The 13,306-nt window shown below is 38.7% G+C and overlaps 1 protein-coding gene across 1 annotated transcript in view; it reads left to right on the forward strand.

Annotated features, from left to right (window-relative positions):
- The window catches only part of LOC144769745 (uncharacterized), a 366,836-nt gene that overhangs the window by 287,102 nt on the left and 66,428 nt on the right, over positions 1 to 13,306 (forward strand). The gene's annotated exons all lie outside the window — the stretch shown is intronic.

The raw sequence follows: 13,306 nt of genomic DNA on the forward strand, positions 1-13,306 counted from the left end.
ATTCTAACATCTTGTAGAATAGTCTTGTAAACTTCATCCTTCGCCTGACGCATATTTTCATGCAGTTCAGCATAATTGAAGTTTAACCATATATTGACGTTGCCAATGCTGCCTAGGCACTTCCTGGTATCTTCATGCGTGAGCATTTTGAACACAGGTTGCCCTTTCACTGGTGTCAGCTGCAGAAGATCTCCGAAAACAATGATGTGTTTGCCACCAAATAACACATCATACTCTGTTTTGAGAACTTCTTGCATTCTCAAATGCACAAAGGCAAGCATGACATTGGAAACCATGCTTACTTCGTCAATGATAAGAAGTTTCATTTTCCTCAAGATTCTTGAAACTTCAAAACAAGCATCTCCAGATAGCTTGTGATATTGTAATTTGTTGTCATGCTCCACTGGCAGCATCAGTAAACGATGTAAAGTAATCCCTTTAATATTATGTGCTGCCAGTCCAGTTGGAGCAGTGACAACACAAGACAGCGATGACTCTGTCCTTTCCTGCAAATAGCATGAAATTGCTTTAATGAGGAAACTTTTTCCAGTTCCCGCTTCTCCACTCACGTACAGTCGGACAGGCTTCAACGACGTACATGAGCACTCTTTCTTATCATGACTTAATCCATGATCAATTTGCATGGTAACTTCGTCATATATTTTTCTCTGCTCAACGTTGAGTTGTCTTTCCAACTCTTCTAAGTTAACCGCATCCTCTTGAGCATGTGCCATGGCTCTTTCCACTTCATTCATAGCAGTGGCAGCTTCATTTTCGATAACAGGTCCTCCTAGTGGATCCTGACTCAATGAAGCAGAACTCTGACTGTCCTGAGAACTGTCTCTGGCAATCTCGGCTGCAATCGTTGCTTCCTGCTCAATTTCCGCATTCAACATTTCTACATATTTGGGAAAAGCAGGACATTCTATGGTCTCCTTGGCGGCATTGAAAGAGTCTTCGTAACAGAGGAAATCTCCAAGCAGTTCCTCTTCTGCACGCCAAGGCTTGAAAAGTTGCAAAAGTGCTAAATAGAAAAACTCCTTTTTTTCAGGAGATTCGCCACTCAATTTTCGATGGTTTACCAAGTGGCATTTTCTTTGCTTGACCAGACATCCCTCACTTCCTATTACAGCATACACTCCTTTCTCAGTATCTTCTTTGATGTTCCTCTTGAATATGTAATTTTGCAGAACCTCATACAGACAAACATTCTCGAGGTGACTGCTTCGATTTGGATAATATGTATCCAACATGTTTGTCTTCAAAATGTCGGTACTGTTTGGCTCCTTTTCCGCCAAATACTCAATTTCCCGCACAGGTTTGAGAACTCGATTACGCGTTGCAGCAAGACCAAGACTCGCCCAAACGATACTCCTGGACTTGGCATAGAGACTTGCTGAAGACAACCGGTCAGAACATTCGTACGCTCCGATTTCTCGATGCGACAACATCTTCAGACTGAAACTGTACAACTTCTTGCTGAGGCTCTTTTCATGGGAAATGTCCTCCCACATATCCTTCAATTCTGTCTTCTCTTTTTTGGTGATGTAAGACGTCACATACCGAGCCACAGCCATACAGTTATCAGCCACAAACTGTATATCCATGTTAGCATTCCACATGGACAAAATCACCGGGTTGTAGTCGTTGATGTACTTGGACTCTTCGTTCCTCTTCAAATTGTAAGTGTTTTTAGGTGATTTCTTCATGACATTGTGTCGCAGCGAAGACATCAAACTGTTTACTCTTCCTTTAGAAATCACCGGTCGTGGAAAGCCAAAACGACATTTAGTGTAGAACTTGTCTTTGTTTCGGAATTTACGACGGCAGTACTTTCCACATCGATGGCTTTGGAAACGCAGAACTTTTTCTCTTAGGCTTTTCTTCTCCTTTGCGTTTGGAACAGCACACGTAGAATACTGTTGGATGAAACTCATCACTGAGTCTTCTGGATCCGTTCCAAATTTAGGTGCATCCTTGATCCACAGCAACATATGTATATGAGGAGCACCTCTTGCTTGGTACTCCTTTCTCCAGAAGAAATCCAACACCTCTCCAAGAGGTGGATTCTTCTTATTCATGATGAAAGACATCATAGCTTCAAATCTATGATTGAAGTACCTACATACATTGACTGGATCCAAAGAGCACAGTTCTCCGGGTGTCTTGAATTCGATGTTATCTACGTTAGCATTTGCCTCTCGTAGAAATTCAAGTAAGTCTTCCCAGCCATACTCGGCACAGCTCAGAGTGAGGAACCATGTGGGAGTACCTAAGTTCCTCAGCATACATTTTAAATCACCATGACGATGGTACCAGTACTCATTAGTACCACGCTGACACGCCATGAGATTAATCAGGTGAGAATCCAAAATACTATCTTGGACATTGACTTTATCCATAAAGTCACTTGCCGAGATGTTTTGCATGTGTATACCACTTTTCAAGATGTGGTTCACTGCATATGACAGTCCAGACAGATCGCTTTCAAACAGGAGATGAAACAAATAAGGAATGCATTGTCGAAACCTAGCATCTCCTGCATACAATCGCAAAGTCCGGTATTCAGAAGCAGGAATTTGATGAGGTCGCTCATCATATCTTCCTCCCTGACCTGTTGGAAAAAGCTGTGGGAAACACCGAGCTTCCAAACTTTCCTCCCAAACACTAATGGGACTCCCTTTGGCTTGTTTCATTTGAAACAACTCAATAGCATTCCCCATGACTTCCTTGGAATGCAAAGGATGAACACTATAATGTTCATATATTTCTTCACTAGTAGAGGGTTCTACTTTCTCAATTTGACCAGCACACAAATCGCTATCCTCTTCCTCACTTACTTCCTCTTCTGCAACATATACATTCTTATAGTATTTATTATTTTTTTTCAAATACAATGTTGCCTTTTTGACTTTCCTAACATCTACTAAATCTTGCCATATTTTCTTATTCTTTGTCGGAACCCCATTAACTAAGATAACCAGAGGTTCCTCTTCCACTTTTTCTACTCCAATTGTGTTAATGTTTTTCTTCAAATCTAGAGGCAAATAAACAACTCTTCCCTTTAATCCTCTCTGTAAATCTGATGGAGGCAATTTCCCTGTCTTTGGCTCCATTCTTACAATAGCCTGAAAGGGATGGATACTTTGAATCAAAATAGATTCATAAGTATTTAAATCCTTCAATTCAGAAGGAATCTCAACCAATTCCAGATTATTATGAACTGCTCTAGCAGGCATCTGGTTTTGATTTAATTTGCAACAACAATAAGTACACACACGTTGATCCAATCCCAAATCAAAACAATTTTCTACCATCAAGTATGTTGCAAAATCCTTCCATTCACTATTATTTTCCCTTTCACTTTTTGCATATAAATCCACTAACTTAGTCTGATTCTTATAATAAGTGCGTCGACAACACACACAAGTGAAATTAGGCCTCTCACTTGATTTCACCTCAACGTCGCAATTTCCCTCTGGAAATTATCTGTACTGGAAACCTGTACACTATCTTCCACATGACCCTCTTCTTCTTGCTCAATTTCAACATTCTCCTCTTTACTTCCAAAGTAACAAAACTCAATTTCTTCACATATATTCTTCACATCTATTTCAGAACCATGCAAAAGAGCAGCGCATAATTGTTTCAGCATAATTGCTGGACTCTTAGCATAATACAACATTCTAACTAATTTCCTCACTTTGTTATGATGCACTGCTAGCATCCTGAAATGATGAAAAACACTCTGGCATACTCTCCTGGAAAGACAAGCCAGTGAATGACCATGCAAACCTGTCACTTCTCTTACTCTGCAAGGATCTAATTCTTGCAACAACATCATTTTCTGCTTCAAACTTTTTTTATTAAATGACCGTACAAAATCACAAAGCAAATTGATGGAATCCTGTCGCACACTGCAAATACTACTACACTTCCAGGTGTACACAGGACCCTTACCACGTCTTCCTAAAACCTCATTACCTAACACCTCTTCTGCCTCTGTTGTCACAAGTTTTTCTTTTTCAACTGGACAACCATCTTTCACTTCATAAGCACGACCACTGGTGTCAACTGCATGCACCAAATTATTATCCTGGAAATAACTCTCCTCATTAAAAAATGCCTCACAGCTTGAACTATGCATCCATTCTCCAGAAAAAACTTCACAAAAATTACTACGATTAACTATTCTCTTCCATCTACTATTTCTTTTGAAATCAAAAATTGCCTTGTTTAGCTTCCTAATTCTATTGATTATCAAAATAAATAACTTACGTTTAATTTCAAATGCCTGATCAATAACTTTCTCAATTTTTTTTTTCTCTTATAAAAAACTAGTTTCTGTTGACCTTTCTTAATATTTTTTAACAAATTGCCAATTATCCTGTTCCGGAACATTCGTTTACGAATCTCCCTAAACTGTTGTTTCCTTCTACTATCATGCACAGATTTATCTCTTGCTCTAGCAGTAACATTTTTCATTGTCCTTTCCTTTCCATTTGATTTCCTTCTCGTTTTATGGACTGAAACATTTTCTGTAGTAATATTTTTTTTACTACAAATATTTCTTATGAAATATTTAGAGCTCTTACCCGGTGCTTTCTTCGTGGCTTGAGAAATCTTTTTGTTAGAGGACTGCTGCGTTTTTTTTTTCACCTGCTGTCTTTGACGTTTTGCAGCCTTTATCTGTCTTTCTATTGTAGGCATGGTGAAATCCTGAAATGATCTGCAGTTGAATCTGTGGAAAAATATAATAAAAAATGTTATTAACCATTATTACCAAACAGTAAATCAGTAACAGTGATCAAAAACTTAACACACTACTTGACATTTTAATTAGAAGATTTTTTAGTCGTTGGCAAATTTACAATACAGAAATACCAGAAAAGAAATGACATTTATATTTATGTTACCTATGCTATTTTATATGTGAATCTGATCTAATTTTATGAGCATATTTTAATATTTTATTGAAGACACTACACATAACCTGTTTTTGAAGGTGTCTTTATTTTTAAATTAAACAGTTTACCTTTTTACTTTTTATTAATTATAAATTTTAAAAATAAATGTTTATATTTCCAAAGGCTCAAGCAGGTCAGCTTCCCATCCTATATCATATAGTTCGGACAAATCTGCATCCTCATCACGCTCTTCTTCATCCTCAGGATTTAAATCATCCAAAGGATCAACATCCACTGATGTTTCAATTACAAGTTCAATGATGAGGTCAAAATCAACTGATTGCAGATTGTCGCTCATGTTGAGGTTGTCTTTATCTTTAAAGAAAGATAACAACAATGAGATGTTGCAAGGTAAGAGACAAATCTCAGAGATTATAATAGTAAAATTGTTTAACAAGATTAACATTTTGCAGCTATTATTTAGCCATGTCCAGCGATGCTGAGCAGGTGAAGCCTATGTCTAATTTTTCACTGAACAGGACTCATCTCTTCTTAACCTTGGATAAGCCTCACCGACTCTGTGTCCCCTGCACATACTTAAATGTAAAGGGGCAGATTTATGTTAAATAGCACATCCCCAGGCATGCACCAGTTAACGTGCACCACTGCTCTGCCACCCATGGTGTGCCGCATTTACAATCAGATAGGAGAAAGCTGCGTCAAAACCCTGCGCCTGCTTGAAGCTGGCATAGGTCTTGACGCAGCATTGTGGAGATGGGGCACCCCTGAGCCTTGCTGGAGCTGCATCGCACTTGCGATACAACTCCAGCAATGCGCCACCTTTACGGCACAGATGCGTCACACATCTGTGCCGTTTTTGCCCCATGCTGCGCCGCATTGTAAATGCAGCACACCATGGGTGGCGGAACAGCGGAGCAGGATGACTGGCACATCCCTGGTGATGCGCCAGTCATCATAAATCTATCCCTAAGCTTCTTATCTTGTTAGAGATGAACTGCCATATGTATCATCAAACTATTTTGCATTTCCTAAATAGCGAATTTTAAGGAATAAATAGCGATTCTTTACCATTCCTAATTTGCGATGAGCAAATTGCTAATTGCAAGTTACCCATTCATTTCCATGGGCTAGGAGGCTCATAGGAATGAAGGTTTAATTTGCGATTAGCAATTTGCTCATCACAAATTAGGAATTTTTCCAAGGGTGCAGGGGTGTCTCAAGAACACCCTGCTGCACCCCTGAAAAAGAAATTTGGGGGCATATGGCACACATACATGCCCTAAGGGCATGTGTTGGCGTCATATGGCACCTTTTGTTTTTTTGAAAAAAAGCTTTTTGAAAAGAATTCACAAATTACCACCAATTTACCACAATAGTTTCCAAATCCTTAATGTCATTTTTTACATAGTTTTTGTTTGATACATTGCATTTAAGTAGTCACAAAATTTGCAAATCCTTCAGTGCAATTGCAAAATAAGGAATAGCAAATTTTGCTACTCCTTATTTTGCATCAAACTTGTTTGATACATACCATTTGTCTAATTAACATTCGCAAAGGCCAAAATTCGTAGAATTTTGATCTTTGCGAATGCTAATTAGCTTGATACATATGTTCCCAAGTGAGGCCTGTCTTGCGACATGGTGCATCTTTTGCATCACTGCTGCATCGGTTTCATGTGGTACGTTTTTTTTACACCATGACATATCTGCCTAAATGCATCAATTTGTAATGTTGTCGCCTCATAGCAAATCTTTTTCACCGCCGCTGCATCAAAAAAGTGACGCACAGTGGCAGAAAAGAGGCATACACCTATCATAAATCTGTCCCTAGCATTTTAAATGATTAATCCAGGATGACAATAAGGTGTGGCCTATCCAAAGGTTTGTTTAAGGTGAGGCCTACTCAGGATTGCAGATTAAAGTTACGCTTGATGAAGAATACAGAGGAGATAATACATGTAAAGCTCTACCAATGAAGTAAGTGATGTCTACTTCATTGCGCCAGTCAGCATAAATGAATCCATAAGCTTCTTATCTTGTTAGACATCAACCGCAATATGTATCATATAACTATTTTGCATTTCCAAAAAAGCGAATTTTAAGGAATAAATAGCGATTCTTTACCATTCCAAATTTGCGATGAGAAAATTGCTAATTGCAAATTACCCATTCATTTCCATGGGCTAGGAGGCTCATATAAATGAAGGTGCAATTTGCGATTAACAATTTGCTCATCACAAATTAGGAATTTTTTCCAAAGGTGCAGGGGTGTCTCAAGAACACCCTGCTGCACCCCTAAAAAAGAAATTTGGGGGCATATGGCGCACATAATTTTTAACAACATTCCTTTACCTCAAAAACGATTTTCAAATCATAACTTCAAAACACTACACATGGGAAAATTACTTAAAATGTCCTTAAGACACATAAAAGCGTTTTTTGATTGGCTTTCCTGCATGGTAGGGTCACTTTTAACATGGCTATGTAACACAAACATTCAAAAACAACATTTTCCATGCACATGTGGGAGCATATTTACAAGCAATTTGCGCCACAGAGAAAGGTCTTACACTAAAATGAGAAAAATAACATCAGGGACAGTCAATTGCCTTATAAAGAAGCATACACCATTATGTCCTTGTCATGAATTTAAAAACAATTCCTTTTCCCCAAAAACGATTTTCAAATCATAATTTCAAAACACTGCACATGGGAAAATGACTTAAAATGTCATTAAAACACATGAAAGCGTTTTTTGATTGCCTTTCCAGCATGGTTGGGTCACTTTTAACATGGCTATGTAACACAAACATTCAAAATCAAAATTTTCCATGCACATGTGGGAGCATATTTACAAGCAATTTGCGCCACAGAGAAAGGTCTTACACTAAAATGAGAAAAATAACATCAGGGACAGTCAATTGCCTTATAAAGAAGCATACACCATTATGTCCTTGTCATGAATTTAAAAACAATTCCTTTTCCCCAAAAACGATTTTCAAATCATAATTTCAAAACACTGCACATGGGAAAATGACTTAAAATGTCATTAAAACACATGAAAGCATTTTTTGATTGCCTTTCCAGCATGGTTGGGTCACTTTTAACATGGCTATGTAACACAAACATTCAAAATCTAAATTTTCCATGCACATGTGGGATCATATTTACAAGCAATTTGCGCCACAGAGAAAGGTCTTACACTAAAATGAGAAAAATAACATCAGGGACAGTCAATTGCCTTATAAAGAAGCATACACCATTATGTCCTTGTCATGAATTTAAAAACAATTCCTTTTCCCCAAAAACGATTTTCAAATCATAATTTCAAAACACTGCACATGGGAAAATGACTTAAAATGTCATTAAAACACATGAAAGCGTTTTTTGATTGCCTTTCCAGCATGGTTGGGTCACTTTTAACATGGCTATGTAACACAAACATTCAAAATCAAAATTTTCCATGCACATGTGGGAGCATATTTACAAGCAATTTGCGCCACAGAGAAAGGTCTTACACTAAAATGAGAAAAATAACATCAGGGACAGTCAATTGCCTTATAAAGAAGCATACACCATTATGTCCTTGTCATGAATTTAAAAACAATTCCTTTTCCCCAAAAACGATTTTCAAATCATAATTTCAAAACACTGCACATGGGAAAATGACTTAAAATGTCATTAAAACACATGAAAGCATTTTTTGATTGCCTTTCCAGCATGGTTGGGTCACTTTTAACATGGCTATGTAACACAAACATTCAAAATCTAAATTTTCCATGCACATGTGGGATCATATTTACAAGCAATTTGCGCCACATAATTCATAATTTTCTCCTTAAAGCACACTATTCTCTATCTAAATTAAAGAAATATTTTCTCACCTTAGCAAATACTTTGAGTTTGAAAACAGTCTCAGAAACACACCAATTTGTCTTCAGCAGAGCAAAAGGTATGCACTCCAGAGTCTGCAGCTATCAAAATCACAGAAATGCTGTAATTCTTCACACATATTTCTCATGTCACCCAATCAAAACTCTTCCCTCACTTTTTTTCAAATGAAAACCCTTCCCCCCTCTGCCCTTTCTGCCTATTTTGCATAGCAACCACCTCTTGGAAGACTTCTGGTGTTTGCAAGTTCACACACCTTTGTTGCAATTGAACTCTGAACTCTCAGTGCACCTGCATATCCAGTGCATTCTTTCATTTAATGATTTTTTATTGACCATTCAAAATACATCTTTCAAAGAACACATCCGTGCACCCTAACTTTCTGTTTTCATCAATCAAAATCCACCAATCACTGTTACTGCTTCATGAACACAGAAACTCCACAGTTTTTTTTTCATTTTACACTCTCATTTTTTCAACTGCCATTTCATTGCCACACTTCATCTGACTGCAGGAGAACCTTCTCTCACCATGTTTTCTGTCTGGATTGTTGGACATAGTTATATTCACTGGGCTCAAAGGTACGTTGAAAGCAGGAATTTACCTAACCTCAATTTACAAGATGTGGAAATTAAGTGGTTTGGCCACAGAGGATTAAAATGTCACCAATTGATACCATTGGTGAAAACCTTTATGCATTTGCCAAAACCTGACCTGTTAATTGTGCACTGTGGAGGTAATGACTTGGGCACTTTGACTGGTGTAGGTCTGGAAATGCTTTTAAAGGACACCTTTGAGCAATTAATGGCACTTTTTCCTCAGACTGCCTTGGTATATTCAAATATATGCCAAAGACAGAAATGGAGGTGGTCAAACCAATTTTGTCCACAAATTGAGAAGTCGAGGAAGCATGTAAACAAATCTGTTTCAGCTTACATGAGAGACCATGGAATGGGCTCCCTGTACAACAATAACTTGCGTTACTACATGCAAGATATCTACAGACGAGATGGAGTTCACTTCTCAGATGAGGGCAACAGAATTTTCACTCTGAATTTAAGAATGTGCATTGGTACCTACTTATAAGTACCTAAATGTACCATAAACCCAAAAGCTCTTCTCAGAGCTACCCTACATCTGATCACTCACAATTATTATTTAACTCTAACATTTTTCACTAATTTTCAACAAAGTACGCTACCGGGGCCGCTACCCGGTACGCGAACCGGGAGCTAACCTCGCGAAATTTTTTTTAAAAATGTTTTTTTTTCGCACATATAAGCCTCCTCAGCCACCCTCAGAAAACCTAGGGGGTCAAGATAACTCTACCGTGCCCCCTTCTACCCATTCTGAACATTATTTGCCCTCCATCTTGTATCTTAATTCGACCAAAACACAAAATGGTGGACTCCCGGAACGCTTAAGGTTCGCGAACCGGGGCGCTCAACGGTTCGCGTACCGGGTCGCTCCCTGGGAAGCGCACCATCAAAAAAGGTGGGAAAGTAGTTCACAGAAAAGCCACTGGAGACAATTTCACCAAATATAGATTAGCTCATACTACATACCAATCCCTACCATTTTCACAAATTTGATTGGAATTCCATTTAGCCATTTAGCCTGTAGACCTCTCTAAATACCCTGAGGTAAATTACTTCACAAAACACATCTGAAGTGTTGGAATTGACAACCAATGAAAATGTTACTTTCATTTTCTACTTTTTTTACCTGACATTTGATTGGTTATGTACCTGAATATATATAAAGGAAGAGAGAGAAACACAGCCATTTTTGACTACTACTTCCTGAACTACATTGCAAGATCATTTTCACCCACAACTTAAACTTGATTTTAGAAGGTGAGATATTATTTTATAAATTTGAAAACATTTTCAGATAGTTATATACTATCCCTCTGTAAGAGTTAGACATTGAGAAAGGCTTCTTTATTATAATTATGGATTGATTTAGGTTTCTGTGGTATAATTATGAATTTACTTAGGCTTCTTCACAGGCACTTTTTAATAGTACTACTTCACGCCTGAAACCATACAGTGCCCATAGATTACTTCTCTGTTATAAACTCACAAGTACCTGTCTGAACTTAAACCCAACAGTGCCCTATCTCTACTGATATATTTATTTTTTATGCAAATTACAGCAAGAAAATGGAAGGTGAGCAGAATGTTTCCTTTGAAATTGTTCTGGAGAACAACACAGAAAAAGATATTGAGGACAATGATGACTCTGATTTCATGGATGAATCACGGGACCATGAATTAGTTCAATGTGTAGAATCTGTGGATCATTTACTTCATTATGATGACGGTCAAATGTGGGAACTTATGTTCACTCAACAAGAGGACATATCGGACAGTCAAATGCTAGACGTACTAATAAATTTTGAAAAACAATCCGAAAAATAAAATTGTATGTAATATTAAAAAATTGTTTGGGTCTTTAATCATTTTTATATGTAATTAATAAACTAGTTAAATGTTAGAAATGTTATTAAATTTTCAACCACAATCACAATAATAAATAATTGCTTAAAAAAGTTAAAAAAATAAAAAATAATCAACAAAACCAACAATCAATTAACATACTGCATTTGAAAAGTCTCTCATTCATTTTTCATTGCAGTACGCTGCCCAGAACGCTTCCCGGTTCGCGGACCGGGCGCTACCCACGAAAAAAAACAAAAAAAAATTATTTTTTTTTGCCCCGCGGGGCCCTTTTAAAGCCTCCACATTAAACCTAGGGGGTCACGGAGGATCTACTATACCCCCTTATGGTTATTTCCCCCTTTGTTTTGGCCTCCTCTTGTCTCTCAATCCTACCGAGAGACAAGATGGCGGCCGCTCCGGACTGTTTAGAATGTTGACAGACACCGGAAAGCCAATCAGCTTCGCTACGCGAAGTTCTGGTACGCTCCCCGGTCCGCGAACCGGGGAGCTGCCCGGTCCGCTGTTACAGATATATATCTTTTTTAAACGGTAATTTCTCAAAATCCACTGGAGCACATATATTGAGACCTACAAAAGGCACATCGGGCTACCAGTCCCTACAATTTTGCCAAGTTTCGTGCAAATCCATTCAGCCGTTCGGGCTAAAAATGAGGCTAACCGCCCTATGGAAAAATCAATGTTAAAAACACGTTTTGGGAACCCCCTTTTTTCTCGGCCCCCCCTTGACGCTGGGGCTGATCAGAAACAAAATGTTCCATTTTCCAGAAAATTTCAGCCAATTCCGTCCACAAACGCCAAAGTTATTAGACATAGAATTTTCAAAAATCCCATAGGGAAAAAATCCTAACTATATATACCTACTGGCGACCGCCAGTAGGTAATATATATATGGGCACTAATATAACAGGACAGATATCACCTGATTATTATGAAGTCTTGTTCTGGCTGTCATCTGGGTCCCTCTCTCATCTGTGCCTTGGCTCATCTCAGATTCTCCCCTGCACTCTTGGACACACATCTGCGCCGATCACTCTGCACTGGATTCCTCTCTCCCACGAACTGTCTTCACCTTCCAACTTCAGTCTAATGATATTGTTTCTGTTGCTCTGATAACCCTCTGATCCACCAGCTTCTTCACTCTGTCTGATTGTTCCAGCTCCAATGTCCAACTCACTCCAGCTGCTCCCACAGACTAATCCACGATATAACTTCAGTCTCTTCCAAAAGGTATCACTCCAAACTCCAGCTTTTAACTGCCTGCTCCAACTGATCACAACTCCTTCTGACAAGTAACTGCTTCTGACTGCTTTCTTCAGCTCCAAAAACCATCTGCCTTTTACCATTCCAAGATTCATCTGACTGCTCCAAGATCCATCTGACCACTCTCTTCAACTCCAAAAACCATTTGAACGCTCCAAGATCCATCTGAACACAACTGCTTCTGACTGCTTTCTTCAGCTCCAAAAACCAACGGAACACTCTGCCTCTCTGCACTTCCCTAATATGGAATGCTCTCCCCTAGTGGAAAGTTCCAGTCAGCAGCATGCCGCCCATCAGATCCCTGCACCACTCCGCGCCAAGGACACACACCCAGCCGGCTGGCCTTTTGTGGTGTCTTCGACACAAAGAAAAATACAGTCTACTGATAAGGGCCGGCCCAGGCCGGTTCTCTCCAAGTGAACAACACCTCATAACTAAAACATCACACTTGACCTACATGCATCTCAGTCTGCAGAGGCACAAAGCAAAATGGAGTCTCTCTGGTTCTGGGCCTTGTAGGCCCGAAAAGGATGAAATAGACACATAGCTCTATCAAAATACATTCACAAACCCTACCAATAGGTAATATAAAGTCAGAACTACAGGATCCACCCTCTACTATAGGTAGAATGATGAAAGGACACATAATTATGTCAAAGCCAATAGGCAATAGATGGATTAGAGTCAGAAATAAGGGATCTATCATCATATAAAGCGGCTATCCTCTAGTTTATGCTTCTAGGTCTGAAAAGAGGCCTGAAA

The sequence above is a fragment of the Lissotriton helveticus genome, chromosome 7 (assembly GCF_964261635.1).
Source record: "Lissotriton helveticus chromosome 7, aLisHel1.1, whole genome shotgun sequence".
Lineage (NCBI taxonomy): Eukaryota > Metazoa > Chordata > Amphibia > Caudata > Salamandridae > Lissotriton > Lissotriton helveticus.